Genomic DNA, 14,494 nt, shown 5'->3' with positions numbered 1-14,494 from the left:
CCTATCTGGAATAACTGTACCTACCACAAAAGAAGTGATAAGCAGCGATCAATTTGACTGTTGTAGGCTGCCGTCTCCCGCTTAAGGGCGAATTTCAAACGTTGTCCATCACAGAGACAAATGATCTGGCTCCAGCAGCGTCTATAGGAGTATCTGTCTGCTCACTTCTAGCTCCAGTGGAGACTGATGGAAAAATGGCCGCTAACAACCTGTGGTCCTTGTTCCGGGTGCGCGTGTCACCATCGAGCCTTAATGACATCATAAAGCTGCTTCAAGTGCAAGACTTGCAGGCTTATATACAGTCTATCTATCTATCTAATGTATGTTACTGCATAGATATATATCTAGCTATATAAATAGATAGTTATGTATCAATATAGATATTTCTACAAATATCTAGCTTTACGTATAAATTTAAACTTCTATAGTTATGGTTTTGTAGGGCTGAAAACATACATACAAAATTTGTATTATTATCAGCATTATTCTTATAATTGCCATTGATGTTATTCCAGGGGCAGGTAATAAACCGCATGAGGCTTTGACCAATTTTTACCATTTTAGGTAAAAAGCTGCATTGACTGCACTTCTGCATTTTGTGGGATATGGTAGGACTGCAAGCAAATCCTGAGACAAGATATGTCAAAAACACTCCATACAGCATGCTATTTCATTTTCCAAGATAGAAACATTGGTCACGCTGAACATTGTTGAACGTTTTCGCTGCAATGCATCCTGAGACGCTTGGATCCAGGTTCCATCATTCATGTTGCGCTATTTCAACCAACCTGTGTGGCTCATATTCACTTTGGGTTGACGATTGGCATGGTCATGGTGTAGGCCGAGCCTTTTTTGCCACTTCATCCGCCTCCGATCAAGCATAATGCCTTGCCCATAAGCATTCCCCTCCCTGGAATAACTTAACCTACCCATTCCCCTATCTGGAATAACTGTACCTACCACAAAAGAAGTGATAAGCAGCGATCAATTTGACTGTTGTAGGCTGCCGTCTCCCGCTTAAGGGCGAATTTCAAACGTTGTCCATCACAGAGACAAATGATCTGGCTCCAGCAGCGTCTATAGGAGTATCTGTCTGCTCACTTCTAGCTCCAGTGGAGACTGATGGAAAAATGGCCGCTAACAACCTGTGGTCCTTGTTCCGGGTGCGCGTGTCACCATCGAGCCTTAATGACATCATAAAGCTGCTTCAAGTGCAAGACTTGCAGGCTTATATACAGTCTATCTATCTATCTAATGTATGTTACTGCATAGATATATATCTAGCTATATAAATAGATAGTTATATATCAATATAGATATTTCTACAAATATCTAGCTTTACGTATAAATTTAAACTTCTATAGTTATGGTTTTGTAGGGCTGAAAACATACATACAAAATTTGTATTATTATCAGCATTATTCTTATAATTGCCATTGATGTTATTCCAGGGGCAGGTAATAAACCGCATGAGGCTTTGACCAATTTTTACCATTTTAGGTAAAAAGCTGCATTGACTGCACTTCTGCATTTTGTGGGATATGGTAGGACTGCAAGCAAATCCTGAGACAAGATATGTCAAAAACACTCCATACATCATGCGATTTCATTTTCCAAGATAGAAACATTGGTCACGCTGAACATTGTTGAACGTTTTCGCTGAAATGCATCCTGGGACGCTTGGATCCAGGTTCCATCATTCATGTTGCGCTATTTCAACCAACCTGTGTGGCTCATATTCACTTTGGGTTGACGATTGGCATGGTCATGGTGTAGGCCGAGCCTTTTTTGCCACTTCATCCGCCTCCGATCAAGCATAATGCCTTGCCCATAAGCATTCCCCTCCCTGGAATAACTTAACCTACCCATTCCCCTATCTGGAATAACTGTACCTACCACAAAAGAAGTGATAAGCAGCGATCAATTTGACTGTTGTAGGCTGCCGTCTCCCGCTTAAGGGCGAATTTCAAACGTTGTCCATCACAGAGACAAATGATCTGGCTCCAGCAGCGTCTATAGGAGTATCTGTCTGCTCACTTCTAGCTCCAGTGGAGACTGATGGAAAAATGGCCGCTAACAACCTGTGGTCCTTGTTCCGGGTGCGCGTGTCACCATCGAGCCTTAATGACATCATAAAGCTGCTTCAAGTGCAAGACTTGCAGGCTTATATACAGTCTATCTATCTATCTAATGTATGTTACTGCATAGATATATATCTAGCTATATAAATAGATAGTTATGTATCAATATAGATATTTCTACAAATATCTAGCTTTACGTATAAATTTAAACTTCTATAGTTATGGTTTTGTAGGGCTGAAAACATACATACAAAATTTGTATTATTATCAGCATTATTCTTATAATTGCCATTGATGTTATTCCAGGGGCAGGTAATAAACCGCATGAGGCTTTGACCAATTTTTACCATTTTAGGTAAAAAGCTGCATTGACTGCACTTCTGCATTTTGTGGGATATGGTAGGACTGCAAGCAAATCCTGAGACAAGATATGTCAAAAACACTCCATACAGCATGCTATTTCATTTTCCAAGATAGAAACATTGGTCACGCTGAACATTGTTGAACGTTTTCGCTGCAATGCATCCTGGGACGCTTGGATCCAGGTTCCATCATTCATGTTGCGCTATTTCAACCAACCTGTGTGGCTCATATTCACTTTGGGTTGACGATTGGCATGGTCATGGTGTAGGCCGAGCCTTTTTTGCCACTTCATCCGCCTCCGATCAAGCATAATGCCTTGCCCATAAGCATTCCCCTCCCTGGAATAACTTAACCTACCCATTCCCCTATCTGGAATAACTGTACCTACCACAAAAGAAGTGATAAGCAGCGATCAATTTGACTGTTGTAGGCTGCCGTCTCCCGCTTAAGGGCGAATTTCAAACGTTGTCCATCACAGAGACAAATGATCTGGCTCCAGCAGCGTCTATAGGAGTATCTGTCTGCTCACTTCTAGCTCCAGTGGAGACTGATGGAAAAATGGCCGCTAACAACCTGTGGTCCTTGTTCCGGGTGCGCGTGTCACCATCGAGCCTTAATGACATCATAAAGCTGCTTCAAGTGCAAGACTTGCAGGCTTATATACAGTATATCTATCTATCTATCTATCTAATGTATGTTACTGCATAGATATATATATATAGCTATATAAATAGATAGTTATATATCAATATAGATATTTCTACAAATATCTAGCTTTACGTATAAATTTAAACTTCTATAGTTATGGTTTTGTAGGGCTGAAAACCTTCTTACAAAATTTGTACTATTATCAGCATTATTCTTATAATTGCCATTGATGTTATTCCAGGGGCAGGTAATAAACCGCATGAGGCTTTGACCAATTTTTACCATTTTAGGTAAAAAGCTGCATTGACTGCACTTCTGCATTTTGTGGGATATGGTAGGACTGCAAGCAAATCCTGAGACAAGATATGTCAAAAACACTCCATACAGCATGCAATTTCATTTTCCAAGATAGAAACATTGGTCACGCTGAACATTGTTGAACGTTTTCGCTGCAATGCATCCTGGGACGCTTGGATCCAGGTTCCATCATTCATGTTGCGCTATTTCAACCAACCTGTGTGGCTCATATTCACTTTGGGTTGACGATTGGCATGGTCATGGTGTAGGCCGAGCCTTTTTTGCCACTTCATCCGCCTCCGATCAAGCATAATGCCTTGCCCATAAGCATTCCCCTCCCTGGAATAACTTAACCTACCCATTCCCCTATCTGGAATAACTGTACCTACCACAAAAGTAGTGATAAGCAGCGATCAATTTGACTGTTGTAGGCTGCCGTCTCCCGCTTAAGGGCGAATTTCAAACGTTGTCCATCACAGAGACAAATGATCTGGCTCCAGCAGCGTCTATAGGAGTATCTGTCTGCTCACTTCTAGCTCCAGTGGAGACTGATGGAAAAATGGCCGCTAACAACCTGTGGTCCTTGTTCCGGGTGCGCGTGTCACCATCGAGCCTTAATGACATCATAAAGCTGCTTCAAGTGCAAGACTTGCAGGCTTATATACAGTCTATCTATCTATCTATCTAATGTATGTTACTGCATAGATATATATCTAGCTATATAAATAGATAGTTATATATCAATATAGATATTTCTACAAATATCTAGCTTTACGTATAAATTTAAACTTCTATAGTTATGGTTTTGTAGGGCTGAAAACATACATACAAAATTTGTATTATTATCAGCATTATTCTTATAATTGCCATTGATGTTATTACAGGGGCAGGTAATAAACCGCATGAGGCTTTGACCAATTTTTACCATTTTAGGTAAAAAGCTGCATTGACTGCACTTCTGCATTTTGTGGGATATGGTAGGACTGCAAGCAAATCCTGAGACAAGATATGTCAAAAACACTCCATACAGCATGCGATTTCATTTTCCAAGATAGAAACATTGGTCACGCTGAACATTGTTGAACGTTTTCGCTGCAATGCATCCTGGGACGCTTGGATCCAGGTTCCATCATTCATGTTGCGCTATTTCAACCAACCTGTGTGGCTCATATTCACTTTGGGTTGACGATTGGCATGGTCATGGTGTAGGCCGAGCCTTTTTTGCCACTTCATCCGCCTCCGATCAAGCATAATGCCTTGCCCATAAGCATTGCCCTCCCTGGAATAACTTAACCTACCCATTCCCCTATCTGGAATAACTGTACCTACCACAAAAGAAGTGATAAGCAGCGATCAATTTGACTGTTGTAGGCTGCCGTCTCCCGCTTAAGGGCGAATTTCAAACGTTGTCCATCACAGAGACAAATGATCTGGCTCCAGCAGCGTCTATAGGAGTATCTGTCTGCTCACTTCTAGCTCCAGTGGAGACTGATGGAAAAATGGCCGCTAACAACCTGTGGTCCTTGTTCCGGGTGCGCGTGTCACCATCGAGCCTTAATAACATCATAAAGCTGCTTCAAGTGCAAGACTTGCAGGCTTATATACAGTCTATCTATCTATCTAATGTATGTTACTGCATAGATATATATCTAGCTACATAAATAGATAGTTATATATCAATATAGATATTTCTACAAATATCTAGCTTTACGTATAAATTTAAACTTCTATAGTTATGGTTTTGTAGGGCTGAAAACATACATACAAAATTTGTACTATTATCAGCATTATTCTTATAATTGCCATTGATGTTATTCCAGGGGCAGGTAATAAACCGCATGAGGCTTTGACCAATTTTTACCATTTTAGGTAAAAAGCTGCATTGACTGCACTTCTGCATTTTGTGGGATATGGTAGGACTGCAAGCAAATCCTGAGACAAGATATGTCAAAAACACTCCATACATCATGCGATTTCATTTTCCAAGATAGAAACATTGGTCACGCTGAACATTGTTGAACGTTTTCGCTGAAATGCATCCTGGGACGCTTGGATCCAGGTTCCATCATTCATGTTGCGCTATTTCAACCAACCTGTGTGGCTCATATTCACTTTGGGTTGACGATTGGCATGGTCATGGTGTAGGCCGAGCCTTTTTTGCCACTTCATCCGCCTCCGATCAAGCATAATGCCTTTCCCATAAGCATTCCCCTCCCTGGAATAACTTAACCTACCCATTCCCCTATCTGGAATAACTGTACCTACCACAAAAGAAGTGATAAGCAGCGATCAATTTGACTGTTGTAGGCTGCCGTCTCCCGCTTAAGGGCGAATTTCAAACGTTGTCCATCACAGAGACAAATGATCTGGCTCCAGCAGCGTCTATAGGAGTATCTGTCTGCTCACTTCTAGCTCCAGTGGAGACTGATGGAAAAATGGCCGCTAACAACCTGTGGTCCTTGTTCCGGGTGCGCGTGTCACCATCGAGCCTTAATGACATCATAAAGCTGCTTCAAGTGCAAGACTTGCAGGCTTATATACAGTCTATCTATCTATCTAATGTATGTTACTGCATAGATATATATCTAGCTATATAAATAGATAGTTATGTATCAATATAGATATTTCTACAAATATCTAGCTTTACGTATAAATTTAAACTTCTATAGTTATGGTTTTGTAGGGCTGAAAACATACATACAAAATTTGTATTATTATCAGCATTATTCTTATAATTGCCATTGATGTTATTCCAGGGGCAGGTAATAAACCGCATGAGGCTTTGACCAATTTTTACCATTTTAGGTAAAAAGCTGCATTGACTGCACTTCTGCATTTTGTGGGATATGGTAGGACTGCAAGCAAATCCTGAGACAAGATATGTCAAAAACACTCCATACAGCATGCTATTTCATTTTCCAAGATAGAAACATTGGTCACGCTGAACATTGTTGAACGTTTTCGCTGCAATGCATCCTGAGACGCTTGGATCCAGGTTCCATCATTCATGTTGCGCTATTTCAACCAACCTGTGTGGCTCATATTCACTTTGGGTTGACGATTGGCATGGTCATGGTGTAGGCCGAGCCTTTTTTGCCACTTCATCCGCCTCCGATCAAGCATAATGCCTTGCCCATAAGCATTCCCCTCCCTGGAATAACTTAACCTACCCATTCCCCTATCTGGAATAACTGTACCTACCACAAAAGAAGTGATAAGCAGCGATCAATTTGACTGTTGTAGGCTGCCGTCTCCCGCTTAAGGGCGAATTTCAAACGTTGTCCATCACAGAGACAAATGATCTGGCTCCAGCAGCGTCTATAGGAGTATCTGTCTGCTCACTTCTAGCTCCAGTGGAGACTGATGGAAAAATGGCCGCTAACAACCTGTGGTCCTTGTTCCGGGTGCGCGTGTCACCATCGAGCCTTAATGACATCATAAAGCTGCTTCAAGTGCAAGACTTGCAGGCTTATATACAGTCTATCTATCTATCTAATGTATGTTACTGCATAGATATATATCTAGCTATATAAATAGATAGTTATATATCAATATAGATATTTCTACAAATATCTAGCTTTACGTATAAATTTAAACTTCTATAGTTATGGTTTTGTAGGGCTGAAAACATACATACAAAATTTGTATTATTATCAGCATTATTCTTATAATTGCCATTGATGTTATTCCAGGGGCAGGTAATAAACCGCATGAGGCTTTGACCAATTTTTACCATTTTAGGTAAAAAGCTGCATTGACTGCACTTCTGCATTTTGTGGGATATGGTAGGACTGCAAGCAAATCCTGAGACAAGATATGTCAAAAACACTCCATACATCATGCGATTTCATTTTCCAAGATAGAAACATTGGTCACGCTGAACATTGTTGAACGTTTTCGCTGAAATGCATCCTGGGACGCTTGGATCCAGGTTCCATCATTCATGTTGCGCTATTTCAACCAACCTGTGTGGCTCATATTCACTTTGGGTTGACGATTGGCATGGTCATGGTGTAGGCCGAGCCTTTTTTGCCACTTCATCCGCCTCCGATCAAGCATAATGCCTTTCCCATAAGCATTCCCCTCCCTGGAATAACTTAACCTACCCATTCCCCTATCTGGAATAACTGTACCTACCACAAAAGAAGTGATAAGCAGCGATCAATTTGACTGTTGTAGGCTGCCGTCTCCCGCTTAAGGGCGAATTTCAAACGTTGTCCATCACAGAGACAAATGATCTGGCTCCAGCAGCGTCTATAGGAGTATCTGTCTGCTCACTTCTAGCTCCAGTGGAGACTGATGGAAAAATGGCCGCTAACAACCTGTGGTCCTTGTTCCGGGTGCGCGTGTCACCATCGAGCCTTAATGACATCATAAAGCTGCTTCAAGTGCAAGACTTGCAGGCTTATATACAGTCTATCTATCTATCTAATGTATGTTACTGCATAGATATATATCTAGCTATATAAATAGATAGTTATGTATCAATATAGATATTTCTACAAATATCTAGCTTTACGTATAAATTTAAACTTCTATAGTTATGGTTTTGTAGGGCTGAAAACATACATACAAAATTTGTATTATTATCAGCATTATTCTTATAATTGCCATTGATGTTATTCCAGGGGCAGGTAATAAACCGCATGAGGCTTTGACCAATTTTTACCATTTTAGGTAAAAAGCTGCATTGACTGCACTTCTGCATTTTGTGGGATATGGTAGGACTGCAAGCAAATCCTGAGACAAGATATGTCAAAAACACTCCATACAGCATGCTATTTCATTTTCCAAGATAGAAACATTGGTCACGCTGAACATTGTTGAACGTTTTCGCTGCAATGCATCCTGGGACGCTTGGATCCAGGTTCCATCATTCATGTTGCGCTATTTCAACCAACCTGTGTGGCTCATATTCACTTTGGGTTGACGATTGGCATGGTCATGGTGTAGGCCGAGCCTTTTTTGCCACTTCATCCGCCTCCGATCAAGCATAATGCCTTGCCCATAAGCATTCCCCTCCCTGGAATAACTTAACCTACCCATTCCCCTATCTGGAATAACTGTACCTACCACAAAAGAAGTGATAAGCAGCGATCAATTTGACTGTTGTAGGCTGCCGTCTCCCGCTTAAGGGCGAATTTCAAACGTTGTCCATCACAGAGACAAATGATCTGGCTCCAGCAGCGTCTATAGGAGTATCTGTCTGCTCACTTCTAGCTCCAGTGGAGACTGATGGAAAAATGGCCGCTAACAACCTGTGGTCCTTGTTCCGGGTGCGCGTGTCACCATCGAGCCTTAATGACATCATAAAGCTGCTTCAAGTGCAAGACTTGCAGGCTTATATACAGTATATCTATCTATCTATCTATCTAATGTATGTTACTGCATAGATATATATATATAGCTATATAAATAGATAGTTATATATCAATATAGATATTTCTACAAATATCTAGCTTTACGTATAAATTTAAACTTCTATAGTTATGGTTTTGTAGGGCTGAAAACCTTCTTACAAAATTTGTACTATTATCAGCATTATTCTTATAATTGCCATTGATGTTATTCCAGGGGCAGGTAATAAACCGCATGAGGCTTTGACCAATTTTTACCATTTTAGGTAAAAAGCTGCATTGACTGCACTTCTGCATTTTGTGGGATATGGTAGGACTGCAAGCAAATCCTGAGACAAGATATGTCAAAAACACTCCATACAGCATGCAATTTCATTTTCCAAGATAGAAACATTGGTCACGCTGAACATTGTTGAACGTTTTCGCTGCAATGCATCCTGGGACGCTTGGATCCAGGTTCCATCATTCATGTTGCGCTATTTCAACCAACCTGTGTGGCTCATATTCACTTTGGGTTGACGATTGGCATGGTCATGGTGTAGGCCGAGCCTTTTTTGCCACTTCATCCGCCTCCGATCAAGCATAATGCCTTGCCCATAAGCATTCCCCTCCCTGGAATAACTTAACCTACCCATTCCCCTATCTGGAATAACTGTACCTACCACAAAAGTAGTGATAAGCAGCGATCAATTTGACTGTTGTAGGCTGCCGTCTCCCGCTTAAGGGCGAATTTCAAACGTTGTCCATCACAGAGACAAATGATCTGGCTCCAGCAGCGTCTATAGGAGTATCTGTCTGCTCACTTCTAGCTCCAGTGGAGACTGATGGAAAAATGGCCGCTAACAACCTGTGGTCCTTGTTCCGGGTGCGCGTGTCACCATCGAGCCTTAATGACATCATAAAGCTGCTTCAAGTGCAAGACTTGCAGGCTTATATACAGTCTATCTATCTATCTATCTAATGTATGTTACTGCATAGATATATATCTAGCTATATAAATAGATAGTTATATATCAATATAGATATTTCTACAAATATCTAGCTTTACGTATAAATTTAAACTTCTATAGTTATGGTTTTGTAGGGCTGAAAACATACATACAAAATTTGTATTATTATCAGCATTATTCTTATAATTGCCATTGATGTTATTACAGGGGCAGGTAATAAACCGCATGAGGCTTTGACCAATTTTTACCATTTTAGGTAAAAAGCTGCATTGACTGCACTTCTGCATTTTGTGGGATATGGTAGGACTGCAAGCAAATCCTGAGACAAGATATGTCAAAAACACTCCATACAGCATGCGATTTCATTTTCCAAGATAGAAACATTGGTCACGCTGAACATTGTTGAACGTTTTCGCTGCAATGCATCCTGGGACGCTTGGATCCAGGTTCCATCATTCATGTTGCGCTATTTCAACCAACCTGTGTGGCTCATATTCACTTTGGGTTGACGATTGGCATGGTCATGGTGTAGGCCGAGCCTTTTTTGCCACTTCATCCGCCTCCGATCAAGCATAATGCCTTGCCCATAAGCATTGCCCTCCCTGGAATAACTTAACCTACCCATTCCCCTATCTGGAATAACTGTACCTACCACAAAAGAAGTGATAAGCAGCGATCAATTTGACTGTTGTAGGCTGCCGTCTCCCGCTTAAGGGCGAATTTCAAACGTTGTCCATCACAGAGACAAATGATCTGGCTCCAGCAGCGTCTATAGGAGTATCTGTCTGCTCACTTCTAGCTCCAGTGGAGACTGATGGAAAAATGGCCGCTAACAACCTGTGGTCCTTGTTCCGGGTGCGCGTGTCACCATCGAGCCTTAATAACATCATAAAGCTGCTTCAAGTGCAAGACTTGCAGGCTTATATACAGTCTATCTATCTATCTAATGTATGTTACTGCATAGATATATATCTAGCTACATAAATAGATAGTTATATATCAATATAGATATTTCTACAAATATCTAGCTTTACGTATAAATTTAAACTTCTATAGTTATGGTTTTGTAGGGCTGAAAACATACATACAAAATTTGTACTATTATCAGCATTATTCTTATAATTGCCATTGATGTTATTCCAGGGGCAGGTAATAAACCGCATGAGGCTTTGACCAATTTTTACCATTTTAGGTAAAAAGCTGCATTGACTGCACTTCTGCATTTTGTGGGATATGGTAGGACTGCAAGCAAATCCTGAGACAAGATATGTCAAAAACACTCCATACAGCATGCAATTTCATTTTCCAAGATAGAAACATTGGTCACGCTGAACATTGTTGAACGTTTTCGCTGCAATGCATCCTGGGACGCTTGGATCCAGGTTCCATCATTCATGTTGCGCTATTTCAACCAACCTGTGTGGCTCATATTCACTTTGGGTTGACGATTGGCATGGTCATGGTGTAGGCCGAGCCTTTTTTGCCACTTCATCCGCCTCCGATCAAGCATAATGCCTTGCCCATAAGCATTCCCCTCCCTGGAATAACTTAACCTACCCATTCCCCTATCTGGAATAACTGTACCTACCACAAAAGTAGTGATAAGCAGCGATCAATTTGACTGTTGTAGGCTGCCGTCTCCCGCTTAAGGGCGAATTTCAAACGTTGTCCATCACAGAGACAAATGATCTGGCTCCAGCAGCGTCTATAGGAGTATCTGTCTGCTCACTTCTAGCTCCAGTGGAGACTGATGGAAAAATGGCCGCTAACAACCTGTGGTCCTTGTTCCGGGTGCGCGTGTCACCATCGAGCCTTAATGACATCATAAAGCTGCTTCAAGTGCAAGACTTGCAGGCTTATATACAGTCTATCTATCTATCTATCTAATGTATGTTACTGCATAGATATATATCTAGCTATATAAATAGATAGTTATATATCAATATAGATATTTCTACAAATATCTAGCTTTACGTATAAATTTAAACTTCTATAGTTATGGTTTTGTAGGGCTGAAAACATACATACAAAATTTGTATTATTATCAGCATTATTCTTATAATTGCCATTGATGTTATTCCAGGGGCAGGTAATAAACCGCATGAGGCTTTGACCAATTTTTACCATTTTAGGTAAAAAGCTGCATTGACTGCACTTCTGCATTTTGTGGGATATGGTAGGACTGCAAGCAAATCCTGAGACAAGATATGTCAAAAACACTCCATACAGCATGCGATTTCATTTTCCAAGATAGAAACATTGGTCACGCTGAACATTGTTGAACGTTTTCGCTGCAATGCATCCTGGGACGCTTGGATCCAGGTTCCATCATTCATGTTGCGCTATTTCAACCAACCTGTGTGGCTCATATTCACTTTGGGTTGACGATTGGCATGGTCATGGTGTAGGCCGAGCCTTTTTTGCCACTTCATCCGCCTCCGATCAAGCATAATGCCTTGCCCATAAGCATTGCCCTCCCTGGAATAACTTAACCTACCCATTCCCCTATCTGGAATAACTGTACCTACCACAAAAGAAGTGATAAGCAGCGATCAATTTGACTGTTGTAGGCTGCCGTCTCCCGCTTAAGGGCGAATTTCAAACGTTGTCCATCACAGAGACAAATGATCTGGCTCCAGCAGCGTCTATAGGAGTATCTGTCTGCTCACTTCTAGCTCCAGTGGAGACTGATGGAAAAATGGCCGCTAACAACCTGTGGTCCTTGTTCCGGGTGCGCGTGTCACCATCGAGCCTTAATGACATCATAAAGCTGCTTCAAGTGCAAGACTTGCAGGCTTATATACAGTCTATCTATCTATCTAATGTATGTTACTGCATAGATATATATCTAGCTATATAAATAGATAGTTATATATCAATATAGATATTTCTACAAATATCTAGCTTTACGTATAAATTTAAACTTCTATAGTTATGGTTTTGTAGGGCTGAAAACATACATACAAAATTTGTACTATTATCAGCATTATTCTTATAATTGCCATTGATGTTATTCCAGGGGCAGGTAATAAACCGCATGAGGCTTTGACCAATTTTTACCATTTTAGGTAAAAAGCTGCATTGACTGCACTTCTGCATTTTGTGGGATATGGTAGGACTGCAAGCAAATCCTGAGACAAGATATGTCAAAAACACTCCATACAGCATGCGATTTCATTTTCCAAGATAGAAACATTGGTCACGCTGAACATTGTTGAACGTTTTCGCTGCAATGCATCCTGGGACGCTTGGATCCAGGTTCCATCATTCATGTTGCGCTATTTCAACCAACCTGTGTGGCTCATATTCACTTTGGGTTGACGATTGGCATGGTCATGGTGTAGGCCGAGCCTTTTTTGCCACTTCATCCGCCTCCGATCAAGCATAATGCCTTGCCCATAAGCATTCCCCTCCCTGGAATAACTTAACCTACCCATTCCCCTATCTGGAATAACTGTACCTACCACAAAAGAAGTGATAAGCAGCGATCAATTTGACTGTTGTAGGCTGCCGTCTCCCGCTTAAGGGCGAATTTCAAACGTTGTCCATCACAGAGACAAATGATCTGGCTCCAGCAGCGTCTATAGGAGTATCTGTCTGCTCACTTCTAGCTCCAGTGGAGACTGATGGAAAAATGGCCGCTAACAACCTGTGATCCTTGTTCCGGGTGCGCGTGTCACCATCGAGCCTTAATGACATCATAAAGCTGCTTCAAGTGCAAGACTTGCAGGCTTATATACAGTCTATCTATCTATCTATCTATCTATCTATCTATCTATCTATCTATCTATCTATCTAATGTATGTTACTGCATAGATATATATCTAGCTATATAAATAGATAGTTATATATCAATATAGATATTTCTACAAATATCTAGCTTTACGTATAAATTTAAACTTCTATAGTTATGGTTTTGTAGGGCTGAAAACATACATACAAAATTTGTACTATTATCAGCATTATTCTTATAATTGCCATTGATGTTATTCCAGGGGCAGGTAATAAACCGCATGAGGCTTTGACCAATTTTTACCATTTTAGGTAAAAAGCTGCATTGACTGCACTTCTGCATTTTGTGGGATATGGTAGGACTGCAAGCAAATCCTGAGACAAGATATGTCAAAAACACTCCATACAGCATGCGATTTCATTTTCCAAGATAGAAACATTGGTCACGCTGAACATTGTTGAACGTTTTCGCTGCAATGCATCCTGGGACGCTTGGATCCAGGTTCCATCATTCATGTTGCGCTATTTCAACCAACCTGTGTGGCTCATATTCACTTTGGGTTGACGATTGGCATGGTCATGGTGTAGGCCGAGCCTTTTTTGCCACTTCATCCGCCTCCGATCAAGCATAATGCCTTGCCCATAAGCATTGCCCTCCCTGGAATAACTTAACCTACCCATTCCCCTATCTGGAATAACTGTACCTACCACAAAAGAAGTGATAAGCAGCGATCAATTTGACTGTTGTAGGCTGCCGTCTCCCGCTTAAGGGCGAATTTCAAACGTTGTCCATCACAGAGACAAATGATCTGGCTCCAGCAGCGTCTATAGGAGTATCTGTCTGCTCACTTCTAGCTCCAGTGGAGACTGATGGAAAAATGGCCGCTAACAACCTGTGGTCCTTGTTCCGGGTGCGCGTGTCACCATCGAGCCTTAATGACATCATAAAGCTGCTTCAAGTGCAAGACTTGCAGGCTTATATACAGTCTATCTATCTAATGTATGTTACTGCATAGATATATATCTAGCTATATAAATAGATAGTTATATATCAATATAGATATTT

This window comes from Eleutherodactylus coqui, chromosome 13 (genome assembly GCF_035609145.1).
Source record: "Eleutherodactylus coqui strain aEleCoq1 chromosome 13, aEleCoq1.hap1, whole genome shotgun sequence".
Taxonomy (NCBI): domain Eukaryota; kingdom Metazoa; phylum Chordata; class Amphibia; order Anura; family Eleutherodactylidae; genus Eleutherodactylus; species Eleutherodactylus coqui.
This window is presented reverse-complemented; position numbering follows the sequence as displayed.